This window comes from Macrotis lagotis, chromosome X, assembly GCF_037893015.1.
Source record: "Macrotis lagotis isolate mMagLag1 chromosome X, bilby.v1.9.chrom.fasta, whole genome shotgun sequence".
Taxonomy (NCBI): Eukaryota; Metazoa; Chordata; class Mammalia; order Peramelemorphia; family Peramelidae; genus Macrotis; species Macrotis lagotis.
Window position 1 is genome coordinate 423,552,445 of NC_133666.1, and position 18,685 is coordinate 423,571,129.

Here is an 18,685-nt window from a genome sequence, read left to right on the forward strand (position 1 = left end):
TAGGAAGATTTCTCTTTTTGGAGTTTCTCATTTGGAAGGACCTACTCTTTTACTCTGAAACACTCATAGCAGGATTTTTTTGGCTGTTTCTTCCACTGTAATTGCACAGGGCAGGTAGCTGTAGTTACAGCTTCTGTCACTGGAGAAACCTGAAGAGCTTAATTTATGCTTTTATATGTCTAAGAATATGATTTTAAACTGTAATCACATTTTATACAAGTCATAAAGCAGAATAGAATATAAATAAAGACATTCTTCTTAGAAATACAAAGTAGAATTGTAGCCCTTGATTTGTTTCTTGGGTTTGGTTCTGCCCCGCGAAAAATTGCGACTCAAGACTCGGGAATGCAGGTTTTGGAATGAAAATAGAGATTTATTAAGGGAAGTTACAGCATATTAAGAAAGGGATAGAAAAAGTTAGAAAGAGTTTTAAGAGAAGGCCACATGGATTGCAGATTGAATTCGCCAGGCCAGCTGGCCAGGGTTCAACAGAAGATTGGAAGGTCAAAGGCTGGAACCCCTCCCTTCTCCTTAAGTTCTCTCTCAGAGTCCAAAGGGCAAGGACTGGGTGGTGACCTGGGAATGATCCAAGTCCCTCATTTAGAGAGTTTGCCTTTTGGGGAAGGGTCTCTTTTGGGTAGTCTTCTAGGACCTGTGCTCCTTGGCTGCCCCACCAAAAAAAATGACATCCAATCAGGTTGAAGGTCAGGCCCTCAGGTGTGGAAGGACAAGGAAGATTTCATTTACAATGCAAACAAAAGATTTACAGAATTTGTCTCCAGCTGATCTGTCACCTCCATGCCCAGTTTTCTCTGCATTAGAATCAGTGACACCCCCCCCCCCCAATAAATGGGAAAATCCAGATTTCTATGAGATTGATAGAGCCAGAAGTTCTAGTCAGGGGTGTCTTGCTTAAATCCTGCTCAAACACTAATATTAGAGGAATCATTTTAAGTATGTAAAGTGTAGGAATAATAGCCATTGACATAGATTACATATGTCTTTTATCAAAGTTCTTAGGCCACTAATAAAACATTAAGAGGGTATTTTAAAAAAACACTAAAGAAAGGGGCGGCTAGGTGGCACAGTGGATAAAGCACCAGCCCTGGAGTCAGGAGTACCTGGGTTCAAATCCCATCTCAAACACTTAATAATTACCTAGCTGTGTGGCCTTGGGTAAGCCACTTAACCCCATTTACCTTGCAAAAAAAAAAAAAAACCTAACAAAAAAAACAAAACACTAAAGAAGCCAGTAGCTACTGAAATATGATTCATTTCTTAATGAAACATGTCTGTCTAGAAATAATTAAAAGGAAAATGGAAGCTTCTCCTCACCTTTGCATCTGGAAATGGTAGGTTGCATGCACTCCCATGGATATAATGGGTTGGATTGAACTTATTATAAAATAACACCTTTTCTTTGACTTAATTAAGTTCTTTAAATATAGACTCATTATTCCTCATGTTAGTGCCAACAACATATTTGCAAGGGAAAAGAGCTCAATGTGACTCAGCCATTGGTATTTACTGGGGTGCATTCTAATCAGATGTGTCCTAAAAATTTCATTTGTTCAACAGCTGTTCATTAAACAAACTTGTGCAGAACCAGCATCTTCGGATTTCCACTACTATAGATAGGTCCTGGTTAACTGGAAGGAGTAAATCTTTCCATAACATCTTATCTGACTCACTATAAATAGCTGTAGACTCAAAGGGCTCTTCTAACTCTAGAGAGTGCTCCCTATTAAAAAGCCTAGGCATTTGGACTTGCATTTACTTTTGTGATACATCTTCCTATTTTGCTGTTAAAAAAAAAGTTCAAGCATTAAACAACTATGATTTTCTGCAACAAGGAAAGGTATGTTATACACAAAAGATATTTTCAATAGTAAAGCACAAAGAAAACACTCCTTTTAGTACACATTAGTGAAATAACCATATAAAGTGACTGTTATCATTAATAGAAACCTCAATTTACCACAAAGAAGTTAAAAACAACTAGCTTTCAAATTAAAAAAATTAAAAAGTCACAGATCCTAAATGAAAATCAATCTATACCACAGGAAAAATTGTATGAAATGACAATGTTTTTCATATCTTATTCACTTTTAAAGGAATTTATATGTCTTTTATTGAATGTTTCATTTTTAGTAAGTTGAAGAAATTGTTACTTGTCTGATTTATGCTACTTTAAGATTTGCATAATGTGTAAAGGGAATGATGGGACAGCTAGGTGGTGAAGAGCATACAGCACCAGCCCTGGAGACAAGAGGATTTGAGTTCATATCTGACCCCAGACACTTGTTAGTTACTACCTGTGTGACCTTGGGCAAGCCACTTAACCTTGATTCCCTTGAATTCAGAGCCATCCAGACTCCCAATTCATATCTGATCACTGGATGCAGATAGCTCCAAAGGAGAAAGTGAGGTTGGTGATTTAACACAGCACCCCCTCACTCAAATACAACTGAATTGCATTTCATGACTTCATTTCCCTGATGTCTTCTTTGAGAATGAAGGTAAAACATCATCATCAACAGGAGTGACAGAGGCTTCTCCCTCTCTCCCAAACCCAGTCTTCTGAACTGAGATACCTCCTATGGAACTAAGTATTCACATTTTATCTCTTTGGGAAGGATCACATGCTCTGAACCTCTGCTAATGTACATATGTGACCAGCAACTCATGAATGGTCCTTTTGTGTCCTTGCAACTGAGGACTCTGCCAATGAAGACTGACAATTGAGCAAGGGTGGGGTATGTAAGAAGTGAGAGGGAATGGTTTATAGTCTCTTCTAAAGGCTGACTCTTAAGAAACAGTTCTTTGAAATAGAACAAATAGATAAAGTTAAAGTCAGTTATTCCTTGGAATTAACAGGGTGAAGGGGTTCTCTTCCTCTTCTACTCAACAAGGGATGTTCAAGGGCACTCAACCAAACATGTCCTTGCCTAAGTGAGCTCTCAAGCATAAGTCTCAAGACTCTGACTTGCTCCTCTGTTTTTGTTTCTTTCCTTAAGCCCAGGTCACTGAAGGGTGAAACTGAGGCATAAGACATTCTCAGAACTAACAGTAACCTTGATGGGGAACTGGTTGTCCCCAAAGAGGTGATTTCCACAACTTAATCACCACTATCATGAGAATTCTATAGCTGAAAAAATTGAGTAAGACAAAGACATGCTCTGGTTTGCCAGGAAACATAGACTTTTGAGTAATTCAGAGAGCAGAGATCTGAGGTGAATGTGACATACACCTGTGTTGAGCAGCTCTACAAAATTGTTTTATGTGTCCTTAGGTACAAATTATTGTCTTATGTTTTAAATATCGGTTAATGTGTGCTTATGAGTCTATTTTGCTGTGAACATTTCTTTTCCAGTTGTTTAGCCATTTTTTTCAGTTGTACCTGACTTTTTGTGACCCTAATTAGAATTTTTTTGGCAAGGATACTGGAGTGGCTTGCCATTTCTTTCTCCAGCTCATCTTAAAGAGGAGGAACTTTCAGGATTGTGACTTGCCCAGAGTTACAGAGTTAGTGTCTGAGGTTGAACTTGAACTCAGGTCCTCCTGATTCTAGGTCTGGCATTCTATTTACTGTGCTACCTAACTGTCCTCTGAAACATTTCTTTAGAGTAGAGTAACTATCTGCCCTATACCTGATACCTACTTTAGACATTATATATTGAATATTTTTTTCCTAGAAAAGATACAATTAATCTCTTTTAGGGGAGATCCTAGACATATGCCATACTTAAGTTTTAATCCCTATGTATTGCCCACCACCTACTACACTATAGATTCATTTGATAACATTTCTCTAGTATCTGACACATAGTTAAGAACTTCATAAATACTTTTTCATTCATGAATTCATGAATTCAGTCATGGATTATATTAATTAAATAATTAATTTATTTCTCCACAGTATACTTCTCTCCTGCCTTCATAAAGACAAACACTTCTCTCAATGTGTCTAGCAATAAATAGGGAGAGTTTCATTGAATAGTCTCAACTTTATTATATAAAGAGTATATAGTAAAATAAGTCATAAAGTAGTTAAATTTTATTAGAAGGGCTCTCTTATAAAATCTTTTGTTCTCTTCTTTTATTAAAAAAATGAAGGGAGAGAAAACTGCTGGCAAAATTTTCTATCCTTGATTCTAGTATGTCTTTACCACCTGAATGAACAATTGAGTTAGAACCTTGAAATCAAGGGAAAAACTTACTTTCAATCTAAAGATAGATATAGATATACACTGTACTCTGCTCAACTTTAATTCTGTAAATTTATCATATGAGGACTCCCCAAGAAGAATCACGTGGTCACTCTGTGAGGTAAAATGATGTCCTTCCTGACTTGCTTCCAAGCCAGATAGAAGGCATAGAAGAATAGTGAGGAGTGGAGAGGGAAGGGACTCACCATAAATCATCTCAGGTAGCTTGAGGACTATACATTTGCATTGATGACATGGCTGTTATCAATAGGGTGGGAATACCTAAGTGAAGATTCCAAAGCTGAACAAAGAAAGATTTGAAAGAACAAAGCAATGCAGAAACATTTTTAATGACTTGCAAATATTGTCAATAATAAGGTCCTAAAAAGGGGACTGAATTAAAATCAGAGCTCAATTTAAGAAGCTGAGATACAGGGTCTAAACTAACTCCAATGATGACTGCTGGAAGTCCTAGAAGACAAAGTCACCAAGGATCAAGTTCTAGGAAGGAAAACAAAAAAAAAAAGATTAGTTTTAGTCAGGATGAAACTTTTACATTTCACTAAACCTGCTCATCTTTCAAGGGTAATACCCTTGCTATCATTTTGAAACATGTTGGACTAGTACCTAGGATTTTTAACATAGGTGAGCAAATATTTTTGTGTCTAGAAGGATAAAGTAATATTCTTGTCTGAGAAACCTAGATGTTCTGAGTAAAAGTTGTCATTAGGATTTATGGTGCAGATTCTTCTTTTCTTCAGCATATAAAAATGAAATTTTCAGGAGATCTTACTTATTAAATAGTATAATATATGATATTATTACATTTCCATGATAAAAAAAACTATCACATTGCCTACAAGCAATATGAAGCTCTGCAGTATAGGAAGAAGAGAAGAAAGGAGACAAGAATTTTAGCGCTTTCTGTGAGTCAGGAACTATAAATTAAAATGCATCCAGGTTAAACCCTTTCCAGAAGAATTTTATGTACCCACAGGAGAAGGTGAAATTACCACCAAAGTCATGTTATTATTGGTCAATCATTTTCACTGTATCCAACTCTTCATGAACTGATTTGGGGTTTTCTTCGCAAAGATACTGGAGTGGTTTGCCATTTTCTTCTCCAGTCATTTTTCAATCTAAGAAACTGAGGCAAACAGGGTTAAAGATTTGCCTAGATTCATACAGTAAGTAGTTTGAGGTCAGATTTGAACTTAGGAAAATGAGTCTTCCTGACTCCAGGCCTCACATTCTATCCACTGTTCCACCTAGCTATCCCAAGCAAAACCAATTTGATATAATAGCATGTTATCTTTTCCCAGTCTTAATCTTACATTTAGTTAGTTCAACTTTATGCTGTGTTTTCTGCTTGAATCTCCAGAATCTCAACTATTTGTCACTCATATTTTGCCAAAGTAAAAAGCCAGATAACTGTCAATATTATATACTTTTAAAAAGTCCACCTCTTTTTTGGGGGGGTTTGTTTTTGTTTTTTGCAAAGCATTAGGGTTAAGTGACTTGCCCAAGGCCACACAGCTAAGTTTTCAGTTTCTGAGGCTAGATTTGAAATCAAGTCCTCTTTGATTCCAGGTCTGGTGCTCTATTCATTGTGCTAACTATCCACTGGTGCTCTATCCATTGCCCCCACCTTTTGTTTCTCTAAATTTATGTTCAGAAGTCATACAACCATTTTAATGAGTTCTATTACATTTAAAATTTTATAATCTCTTTGCTATTACACAATAAGCTTTTATTTCACCAATTTAGATCTCATCCAAGGGTTTTACCTTCTTTTTTGCATAGGAAACAGATATCATTAGTCTCCCTCTTTTCCTCTCTTCTGAACCTAAAATCACCTCAATATCAGTCCTCATTCCTTCCCTGTTTCCTCTAGTCTCAAAGAAATGGATGATCCTTCCTTTTCTTCCTAAGGCTGAACCCCTTAAATTCCCATTCCTCCTTCTTTCCATCCTTTCCTAGTTGCTTATACCTTTTCTCTAATTTTCAGTAACAAATATACCCAGGTCTTCTTCATGATTAAAAAAGAGAAAAGAAAAGAAAAAACTTCACATGACTGCCATTCTTTCAATGTATCATCCTGTATCTCTTTTCATTTGATACCCAAACTCCTAGAAAAATTCATGGATATTTTTGCCTGCAACTTTTCATCTCCCACTAATTTCTCACCTCCTCAGAATGTTACCTCTGAATCCCATACTGGAACAAAATTGCTCTCATTCAAGTTAAGAACAATCCCTTGGATGTCACTTTTCTCAATCATCATCCTTCCTTGTCTTTCTCAAGATTTTGACATTATTGATCCACTCCACTCCCTGTACTCTATCCTTCAAGCTTTTTTTAACCCTATTCTATCTCTCCTACTACCTGCCATTTTAATAATTCTGTCTCCTTTTCTAAATGATTATTCATTTTTCTCTTTTATAATTATGGTCAGGCTATAATCTGAGGTTTCCTCTCCCCTCTCCCTACAGCCTCTTTTAGTGATCTCTTCAGATACCATGGGTTCAGGTATCATCTATATGCATATAACTTTAAAGTTCATATAACCAGCACAAAACTTTCCTGCAAATCCTGATATTAGCAGTTGCTGGTTGAACATATTTGCTGTACCATTAGCATCTCAAACCAAACTCAACATGTCCAAAATAGAACTCATTGCCTTCTGCTTGAAACCTTTCCCTATATGAATCTTTCTTGCTTCTTTTGTGGCACAACCATTAATCCAGGCAAGCTCAGTAATCTCTGATTCCTTTTTTTCCTCTTCTTGGTAGTCATTTATTTGTCACAGCTTGTGAATTATGCTTTCTTATGTACCTTCCTTTCCCACTATTCTAGTTTGGGCACTCTATACATATATCTAGAGAGAATACCTATCCCAGTAAAATCACACATATCTGAGGCATTGAAAAATATTTCAAATGAACATTCATATACCATGTTATCTAGTTCAATTATTCTTCATGTATGTATCTGTCTCCTCATCAAATATACTCATGTGGACAACTGATAAATATGCTACTGATTTTAGTCTGAAGAAGAAAGAAACAAGGCTATATGATAGCCAAAAATGAATATTTTATGAGCTAGAACCAGGTAGGGCAGATATAGAATCGATGATAGTTATTTGTCAAGTTTTATTGATTCCTTCTTTCCATCAGTGTAATCTACCTCATATCTCATCATAGGGCCACCTCTATTGTAATAATCTCCAAATTAAACCTTGTTCTTCCAACCAATTTCTTTTCTATCTATCTGTCAAAAGCACATATCTGACAATGTTACTCCTCTGCTCAAGAATCTTAGGGGCTCTCCTTTGCCTTTATGATAAAATACAAACTTTGCTTGGCATTTCAAGCCTCTCACAAACTCCCAAGCCCTTCACAAAGTCCAGATGTCACTTCCATTTATGCATTCTATTTTCTAGTCACATTAACATATTTTTGGCTCCACAAATTTGACATTTCTTTTTCCTGCCAACATGCCTTTGCATAGGTTATTTCCCATGGAATGATTTTCCCCCCTCTCTTCTACCTCTTAGAATCCATTATTTCCTTAAAGTCTCATTTAGGTTCCAGCTCCTAATGGAAGCTTTTCCTGATTCCCTGAAGATGTTGTGTTCCCAGATTCCTAAAATTATATTGCATTTACTTGTCTGTGGACATTCTATTTCTCTTGAAAGACTGTAGTCCCCATGACTGCTGTTTTTAACTTCATATCCCTTGTATCACCTAGCATGGTGCTTATCTAGGTTAGACAGTAAAGAAATGAAATTTAACTAACCTTTTGTCTTTTTTCAACCACTTAACTCACGATAAGAATTAGATTGAAAAAAACCTATTAGTAAAATTCAGTAGCTAATAATTAGATATTTTGAACATTAATTGGAATATTCTGCTTTCTCACCTCTCTACCTATTGGATTCCCTGGCTTCATTCAAGACTCATTTCAATCCTATTTTTTTAGAGATCTTTTTCATCCCCCAGCTCACTTCTTCATGAAACTGTTTGCCACTTACTTTGTATAAGTATTTTATATACCTAGGGGGGTTTTTGCACATTTTCTCTCCCATTAGAATGCAAGCTTCTTGAGGTCAAGAACTGTTTTTGCCTTTATTTGTATCCCTAGCTCTTATTGTAGTGCCTGCATTTATTTAGTAAGTATCTAATGAATGATTTTTTAGACTGCCTGATGTTTCAGATATTAAAATAATGTTTTTGGTTTCCTTTATCTTCTTTAAAACAGGGTGTGTTTTTTATTTTTTATTATTATTAATTTATTTTTGAATTTTAAAATTTCCCCCTTAATCTTACTTCCCTCCCCTCCCCACCCCCACCCCCCAGCTCCCAGAAGGCAATCTGTTAGTCTTTACCCTGTAAAACAGAATGTTTTTAATGAAAATTTAAAAACTTGTTTCATGATATTTTCCTGGTTTTATTACAGCCATAGTACAGATGTACAGTCTTTTAATACTTCTAAACACCTCCATTTCTGTTTAAAACACATTATCTAACCTTTCCTGGAATGATCACTATCCTCTACATCAGTCGGTGTGTTTGTCTTGATATATACATACATACATACATACATATATATATATATATATATATATCTCAAGATCAATTCTTTGAAGTATGTTCTATTAACTAAAATCATTGCATATATTTTGTCTCTTTTCAAATAGTAAAGTTTTTTCATAGAATGGTTGTTATATTTCCCTTTTTTTCCACTATACATTATCTCAATTAGGTCATAGTAATAATATTAACTTAAATTTACATGGTATTTTGCAGTACCAATGCAGAGTGAGTTATCAATAAAAGATGACTAACTAGTAAAATACAAATATGTCTCATTTCACACTGCAGAGTGAAAAGAGCTTTGGATTTGTAGTTGAAGTTCCTGAGCTTGAATTCTGGCTTTTGCTACTTGCTAGATTTGTGATGCAAGACATGTAACAATTTTACATCTCAGTTTCACTTTATACCAATTAAGAAAGTTAGATAAGATCTAAGGCCCCTCTTAGATCCACATGTATTATACCATATTATGAGCACTACATATCAACTGTAGCAATGAATCAGTGAATCAATCAATAACCCTAATGGATAGTGAATGTATAAGGGATGCATCCATTAGAGAAACATTGTATATTAAAATTTAAAATTCATCTTACTCATGAATCCTTCACATTTACAAAATATTCATAATTTTCTTTGTTACTTTATTGGAAAAAATTGCTGATTACTGGGGTGGGGGTAAGAAACTAAGTCTATCAGTTATAAAGTCCAACCATTTTAATCATATGCAAAAGTGATGTCAGATAGCTGAAAAAAATTAGTATTAGAGTCTAAGTAAATAATTTGCTAATGGGTCTACTTAACAATATAGACAAGACTACCTCCTGATTGTCTGATGGTAGCACTAAACTTCTCACATAATGATAAAAACTATTACCTGTTTTTCAAAAGCAATAACATGTTTCTCTTTAAATCAGATTAGATGCAAGAGTTTCTTATTCTGTCTGATTATCTTGAAATCCTCTCTAGAGATTAACTCAACCCTGAGATTTCTGTGAATCCTTTAGTTTTTCAGCTTCCCAAATAGATCTTTCAGTCTTAATCAAATGCAAATAGCAACTTGTTCTGACTAGAAAGATTTTATAGTATATTTCTATCAATAAGACACCAATCATACATGATAATTATAATCCATGTAGTTTTGTCAGTTTCATGATACATTTTAATTCTAGTCACATTGTTCAAGCTTTTACATGGAAAGGACAAAGCAATGAAGAAGAAGAGGAGGTTGATGGGTTGTACATAATTTTTAGTATGCCATAAAAAAGACCCACAGAAGAACCTAAAAGAGATAGTCTTCTTTTGAGAAAAAGTGGGTGTGGGGAGAGGGTAGGCCTGACTCAAACCAAGTACTCATTTAATCTAGGTTTGACATAAGAATGAAATGAGAAACTCATATATCATTTAACGATTACCAAAAAAAATAGTTTTGCTTAGTTATAACATAGAATTATATTAAATGAGTCTTTAGTGGCACTAGTCCTTATATGGCATTTTAGTGTTTACAAAGTACTTCACAAAAATCAGTTCATTTTTATTTCATAACAACCCTTCAAACTAGGTGCTAATATTATTCTCATTTAATGGATAAGTACACTGAGGCAAAATGACTTTACTGGTCACCCAGTAAGGTGTCTGAGACAGGATTTAAACTGCAGGTGTCCTGATTTCTAGTCCAGAGCTCTATTCACTGCATGACTCAGCTGCTTTTTGGAAGCTTAGCCTCTTTCACCACTATATAGAAAGCAGGGAAGAATGTGTTGGTTTAGTCAGTGTTGGATCATCCACCAAATAGCATGGGTCTTGTTTCCATGTAGGTAGACTTTTTAATATCCTATGATGACCAGGAAGTCATGTCTGTAAGCTAAGTCAGGAGATGCTTGAATCTTAGCTGCCTAAGTCACTTAAATCTCAATAACAGTTTTATATTATTTAAAGGGGAAACTTTTTTTTTTAAAATAGTCCATCTGAATGTTAGGGGGAGGGGGAGGACCAAGGTAGACAGAGATTCTATCATAGATACTCTGTTCAAGACATGGGGATCAAACTAGAGAAGAACTTTGCAGTAGTTAGAAAAGAAACTCTATAATTTATTAGAAAACATTGAATTTCCTTTCCCTGGGAAACTTTTAAAATTGGCTATGATACTCAGTTGTAAGGACTACTTCTTTTGTGAATACAGAAATTAAAAAAAATAAAAACATGGAGGAAACAATCAAGAAACATTTATTAAGAGCCTACTGTGAGATATTGTAGAATCAGAAACAGATCTTGTCTGTCCTCAAAAAACTTAGCCAAAGGAGTGGCTTGTATAGTCAATATACAATATATACCTTTCACTTATATTTTGATATATTCCTTAATATGAGACTGCAGTATATTGTGAAAGAAAAAAAGATAATGTAATTTAGCACTGAAATAAGGAGGCTTGGCTTCTAGGGAGAGAGAGATGACAGTTCCATAGAATTTAACTCTCATTAGACCTTGACTTTGGTATTATGTAAAGTTCTTGGTGCCTACAGATTAGGAAAGACTGACAAACTAGTGTCCAGAGGATGCCAATGAGGATAGTGAAGGACCTTTGTCTTTGAAACTTGAGGATTGCTTGAAGAGGTTGGGAATATTTAATTTGTAGAATAGAAAAAAGGTTGGGTATGTGAGTAGGTGAATTGTGATAGTTGTCTCCAAGTATTTGAAGGACATTTTAGTGAAGAAGAGGTTAGACTTGTTCTGTTGAACTCCATAAGCAGACTTAGGGGCAATAGGTGAAAGATTCACTGAGATAAATTTTTATTTAATTTCAGGAATTTATTTAATTTCAGGAAAAATTTTTTAATAATTTGAACTGTGGAATGATCTACTTCAGTAGCTTCCTTCTTCAATAGAAGAGCTCTAACTACTAGTTGTAAATATTATAGTGATGATTCCTTTCATAAATTGGTTGGACTATTTACATGTATACATACATACACAAATGTATGTGCACACATATACATAGAGATATGTTTGTGTATGTGTATATTTATAGCACGCATATCCCCTTATATACCCATGACCCTTGTAATACTGTCATCACTAATACCTATACTATTATAATAGTTTTCTAGTTGGTCTCTCTGTTTCCCGACTTTCTCCATTCCAATCTGTCATACCACAGCTGCCAAAGTGATTTTCCTTAAGTTTATTTCAGGCAATACCAACTCTTCCATTTCAACTCCCCCTAACAAAATACCCCAACTCAATAAACTTTTGTGACTCCCAATAATCTCTAGATTCACATTCTTCTGTTTGAATCTTAAATGTTGTAACAACATGATTACTTATTTTACAATCCTCTTAGATATTACTCCCTCTAAAGTACACTCATAGAATCTACTATTTTCCCTCACATATAATACTCTTATCTCCCATCTCGGTTCCTATTTATTGATACATATCTTCATGTATGGGATTAACTATCTCTTGGAATCTCTGACTTTCTTTAGGATGCAGATCAAAAGCTAATATCTAGCAGAGTCTTTTCCCAGTCCCATACTTAGAATATTTCTTGCACAACTTTTTTATGCACAGTTGTCTTCCCATTTACAAAGTAAGCTCCTTGAGGACAGAGACTAATTTTTTCTTTTTATATCTCTCTGAAGCACTTAACCTCATGATTGACACATATTGAGCATTAATAAATGTTTTCTAACTGACTGATTGATGAAACTCCTTATAAAGTTCCTATATTTTACCATACAGACTTTAGCCTTCTTCTTCCTTGGATATACTTTAATGGAAAATTTTCAATTCTCCAGGTAGGATGAAATACACCTCCTGACCTTCTCCCTCCATTTCATACCTCCCTTCTATTTTAAAGTGATTTATATATATTATCTTATCTGATTCTCACAATTATTCTGTGCAAGATTATCACTATGGGTATTATTATCCTCTTTTTACAAATTAAAAGACTGAAGCTTTATAACTTGATCAGTTCTAGAAAACATCAAAGGTGGCATTCAAACCCTAAGCTCACTTAACTCCAAGCCCAGTAATATTTACACTACAACGCTATCCCTCTCCTGGGGGCCAGTACTGGAATTTTTGAAGAGGGAAATAGAAGAAAATGAGTATAAGTATTTAAGAGGTTGAACCAAGAAGGCAATCGGATATGAGAAGGGGAAAAAGAGAAGAATAAATGAAGCATTTATTTATACCTACTATGGTAAACATTGAAATTACAGAAAAAGGGAAAACGAATCCTTAGCCTCAAGAAACTTATAAACTTATAAATAATTCAAAATAAAACTAAGATTTTGAATATGGAAGACCAGGTGGATAGTGGTACCATCAATCAATAAAGGGAACTCGGGGGAATGTACAACTTCTAATTAATTTGTCAATGCTATTTGTGTTTTTATTAATCTTCTAAAACCTCTATAAGGAATTTTCTCAAATACGAGCTCCCCTAATAAATTTTTTTTTGTAACTGTATCATGTTATGAATTCTTGTTCATTGAAATATACTTCTAATACTCAACAAATGGAACTTCTAGATGAAGAGGGTATGTGCAGAGGATCTGTAACTGTCAGAATTCTAATCCCTTTATTAATCTTGATGCTTAATTTTGCTCACTCATCTCTACCTAATCATATTTTCAACTCAGGTCAATTGATATTTATGATAAGCTTTATAATTTCCTCTGCCTTTCTCCTTCCAGATTCATGTTTGCAATCTATCCCTAGTGATTGTTTTTTTCTAAATGTTTCCTCAGGTATTTTCAAGGAATTTGCATTGAGTTTTGAAAATTTAGGCAGGGCTTAAGCAGATAGGGAAAAGACAGGGTACTCTAGCTCAAGGAACAGTCTGAACAATGGAAGAGAGACAATTCCAGGACAATTTGGCAGCAGTTGGAGGTTTGTGCAAGTAATAATGGATCAGACTAGGAAAGTGGACAAGAGCTAGACTGTGGAGGGCCTGATCGCCAAGCCAAGGATGATAAATGAATTCCTTTGGAGGTATAATACTTAGAATTCACTAACTTATAAATTGTATACTGTATTACTTTCTATTTTGTGTTGCAATTCACTTTGCATTTTCAGAAAGAGAAGTCCGTTTCCAGGATATTTATTATTATTATTATTATTATTATTATTATTATTATTATTATTATTATTATTATTATTATTATTATCCTCTGTTTTACAAATCAGAAGACTTGGTCAGGATCACACATCCAGCAAGTATCTAAGGTGGAATTCTTACCCTTATCTCATCTAATTTAGAACAAGAGAGAGATCTTTAAAATTTCAGCTTTGCCTCCTTTCTTTCACTAGGTTTCCTCAACTGCATCTAACAAAACAGTTATGATCACAATTTGTGAGCTCTTAGACTAATAGGTCTAACAAAACTTATATTAGGAAATGATAGATTTCCTTTAATATTTAAGAGAGTTTAGGCTTGATATCTTTCTTTTGGAACCACATTTTGCTTAAGAACCTTCAGAAGCCTTTATCTTTAGGGGTTAAATTTTAAGTGATCTTAAAGTAAAGGTCATTTCTATTCTCTCTACTGGAAGGGGCACTGTTAAAGTGTCCCTGAGCTGAGTCGTTGTGTTTTGATGTATATGATAATTTTGGTGAACAAATGATTTCTATCTTTGCCTTTCTCTCCCTATGTTAATTTTGTAAGAATATGAATATGGACACCAAGTTCTTTCTAGAAAAAGAATTCCACATATATTATAGCTGAGTCAAACCCAACAAGCACTTGAAGAAGAAGAATAACTCACTTATCTAGAGTTGACAAAATAATAATAATTCATATTAAGAAAGAATTTTAAGTTTCAGCTAATACTTTCCTGGGGCAGATAGGTGGCACATTGGATGAAGTGTCATACCTAGAGGCAGGAAAACTCATCCTCCTGACTTCTAATATGACCTTAGACACTTACTAGTAATGCGACCCAGGTACAACTGTTTGCTTCAGTATCCTCATTTGTAAAATGAGCTGGAGAAAGAAACGACAAATCCAGCATCTTTGTCAGGAAACCTCAAATAGAGAGTCAGGCACAATTGAAAAATTACTTAATAACTACACAAGCACTTTCTTAAATACTTTAAAGTCTACAAGTTCTTTTCTCATTTTATTTGAAGAAATATCACTTACATGTCTACTCTGCACTTCCATCACCTCCTTCTACAAATGACTAGCATACTCCTATCTGAACTGCAGTGATAGCTTTCTCATTGGTAAAACTGTTGTGAGTTTCCCATTTTGTCACAATTCTGTCAATATAGTGTTGACCTCAATTTTCTGCTCAAAAACTTTCTTTGGTTTCCTATTGTATCAAGAATAAAATCTGATATTCAAGGTCCTTTACAATTAAATTCTATCCCCCCAACTTATCTCATAATATTCACCTTATGCACTTCATGTTGGTGCTAAACTTTATTACTTTGTTATTTTATTTATAACTCAATATTCTATTATCTTCCTTTGCATAGGCTCTCCCTCATGCCTGAAATATACTCTTCCCTTATATTCAATTCAATTCACTTCAAATATTTACTAAGCTTTTACTAGGTATCTAGCACTGTGCTAGAAAGAGGAGATACAGAGGCAAAAACAAAACCATCTCTGCTTTCCAAAACTTGTATTTTATGGGAAAGCTAAAATAGAAACATTCATATTTAAACAAAATGATTTGAGTGGGGAAAAGAACATACACATTCAGGTGGATCAAGGGAGGTTTTTGGGGGGCCAAGATACCTTAGCTAAATACTGAAAGAAGACAAAAATAAAATTCCAGTGGTCTGGGAAGAGAAATATTTTGTACATAATACATATATATATATATGTATATATTTATATACATATACATATATATATATATGGTGATGTCATTGGTATAGGGATGGTAATTCATGAGAGTTAATGAGATTAACTGTTTCTATAACATAAACATTCATGATATTTCTTCTCCATTTTATAAATTATATTCTAAGTTCCATAAGTAGTTTTGCTTAAGCACAATTCAAAAAAATATACTATTATCTAATGCTCAAATGACCCTTGGAGAATTCAAATGTTTAGGAAGCAAAAGATGTATGATGATCTAGAAAAGGAAATTGTTGGAGTTATCTCAGAGGCAGAAGAAAGAGGAAAAAGCTACATCCTATAAACCAAGATAAGATAAGGTATCTGGCCAAAGAAAATGTTCCATAGTTTTTAAATTTGAAAAGATATCAATAATGATGAAGACTTAGAAAAGGCCATTATATGATTCAGAAATCTATAGTAACCTTGGGATGAGCAGTTTCAAAGTAATAGGTTATACCATCAATAGAAGTAAGCATAAAATAGAACTATTCAAGGAACAGTGCAATATTAATTTATATTTCTAAGATGTTTCCCCAATATAAGTTTTTGTTATGGAAAGATCAAATGTTTATAATCAACCAGTATTAATGTAGGAAATGAAGGTTTTGTTAATATACTGATCAGATGGAAATATTTTGCTAAAAATAAGTGCCTTGTAAAAAAGAAATATAAATGAAAATGTATTTAAGAAGTTTCTCCAATGTAAAGATTTAGCATTAACAATTTTCTTCTATTAACAGCTCAGATTATTCATTAAGTATAAATTATATGTTATATTATTAATTACAGGCAAGTCAGGTAAAAAAAATCAAGTTTTGATGGAGTTTAATTTTCAATGTGAAATTTTCAGAGAGAATTTTTAAAGCACCAAATTGACTAAAGTACTCTTCTGTGTTCTGCTTAAGTTAAAAACAAAGCACTAATCCACTTTGTCACTGGACTCCTACATCTGATTCAGTAGAAATGCCTGTAGAGCATACTTTAATTCAAATGTTTCTACCAACACAAAGGGAGGATGGATTCCCACAGGTCTGTTTTTGCTATACTATTGTTCCTTGAGTTTTATTGTTTCACTAAAAATTCTATATGTTTTTAAAAGCCATATTTTAATCTGGTTGTGTGGATTTGCTTTTCCCTTCCCTCCTGTCTAAGTTAAGAGGCAATAATGATTGATACATACTGAGAAATAAGCTGGGCCATTGCCCAGTAGATTAATGATCAAAGAAACTGCAACTGTTAATCACCATATAATATATTGCTGCAAATCTTGAATACTAGAGAGGCAAATCAAAATAGCTCTGAGACTTCACCTCACACCCAGCAAACTGACAAAGAGAGTACTAATAACACCTGGAGGAATTATGAAAAGTCTGATGAACCAACATGATGTTAGTGCAGCAATGAATTCTTGTACCTATTTCAGAAAGCAGTTTGTAATCATTTGAATGAAGAAATAAAATACTCGTCCTTCCCCCCAAGCTATTCCATCTCTCTCTCTCTCTTACTCTCTCTGTATTTGTATATGTGCATATCTATCTATCTATATAATATAGGAAAATAAACTTATGTATATATACCTACACACATTTTATATATATACATATATATATACATATATATATATATATATATATATATATGAACACACAGATACATATGTAGGAGACTAATGACATAATGACATAAACAAAGGTTTCATTCCACAAAAATACTTCACGGGACACTTTCTGGAATAAGAAAGAACTGAAAGCAAAACTGATGCCCATCAGTTGGGGAATGACTAAACAATTTATGGTATGTTAATATAATTTAATATATTAGTGCATTGTAAGAAATTAAGAACATAATGCATTTAGAGAATCTTGGGAAGCAGAAGCAGGAAAATTATATATATATATATATATACATATAATGACTACAGTAACATAAATGAAAAGAATAACAAAATAATCAAAAATGAATGTACAAAATTCTGATTGCTCTTGGCTCCCCCCCAAGAAGTTATAAGATACTCCCAGCCCACTTCTTTCAATAGATTAGAGAGTATAGAATACTATAAAAAAGTCAGACATTGTTGATGTTTTTTTTTTCTCCTTTTCTAAATTAAATAATTAATTTGGCTCTCTGAGAGGGGGGAATTTTTAAAAAGTAATTGAGAAATAGAATTGATGAAAAAACTAAATATAATCATTGTTTTTAAAAAATAGTAAAATGTCAAAGTCTGATAAAACTTAATGCTGCTTTGGTTGGATAAAGATGTCAGCCCAAGAGCAGATTATACCATGGGGTCTTAGAAATGCAAAAAATAAAAGATGACTTCTTCCAAGTAATGCATGGGTAGTCACATTTGCAGCCCCATTGTCCTCTTTAAAGAGATTTACATGATATTTATACTGTGACAAAATGAACATTTACTCCCAAATGGAATCATCATGAGTACTGTGTGCTGGATGGAAATGAAAGTAATGGGCCTTTGCCATTCACAAAAGCATATTAGTTTGAAACTATACTCAACCTCTACCAAAAAAAAAAAAACCACTAAAGAGAACAAACTCTGTAACTTCCTAAAGCCCTGCATGCTGATCTGCACAGGTGTAAAAGAGTAGAACTGCTGTTGTTCATAGGTTTCTTAAAGGATTATAGAGGTGCTCTTAGCATCCCTTTAGAACAAGTCATTCTCAACCAACCTCCACAGAATCTCTCAGCTCCATGTGTCTCCTAAGACACTGTGATTATGTCAAAGTTCTTCATAGAATCTCAGAGTAGGAAGGAGTCTTGGAGGTCGTCTAGTGCAACCTCTGTTTGACCAGGAATGTCTGCTGTATCCCCTTCAAGATCAACAACTCCAGCCACTCCCTCAAACCTATCTATGTACCCCAACTTTCCAATGTCATTATTTCCTAATTTCCCGTTTACAGTGAAGCCTGTGACAGATACATGTTCTGGTATCACATCAGGTTCCTCAGAGAATTTTATAGATGAAGAAAATGAAGCTTTAAACCTATGAAGAAAAG

General features: G+C 34.1%; 1 pseudogene; it reads right to left on the minus strand.

Annotated features, from left to right (window-relative positions):
* LOC141499214 (ubiquitin-like protein 5 pseudogene) overlaps positions 1-18,382 on the minus strand; it is an 85,622-nt pseudogene extending 67,240 nt beyond the window's left edge.
* Positions 18,383-18,685: the final 303 nt, after the last annotated feature.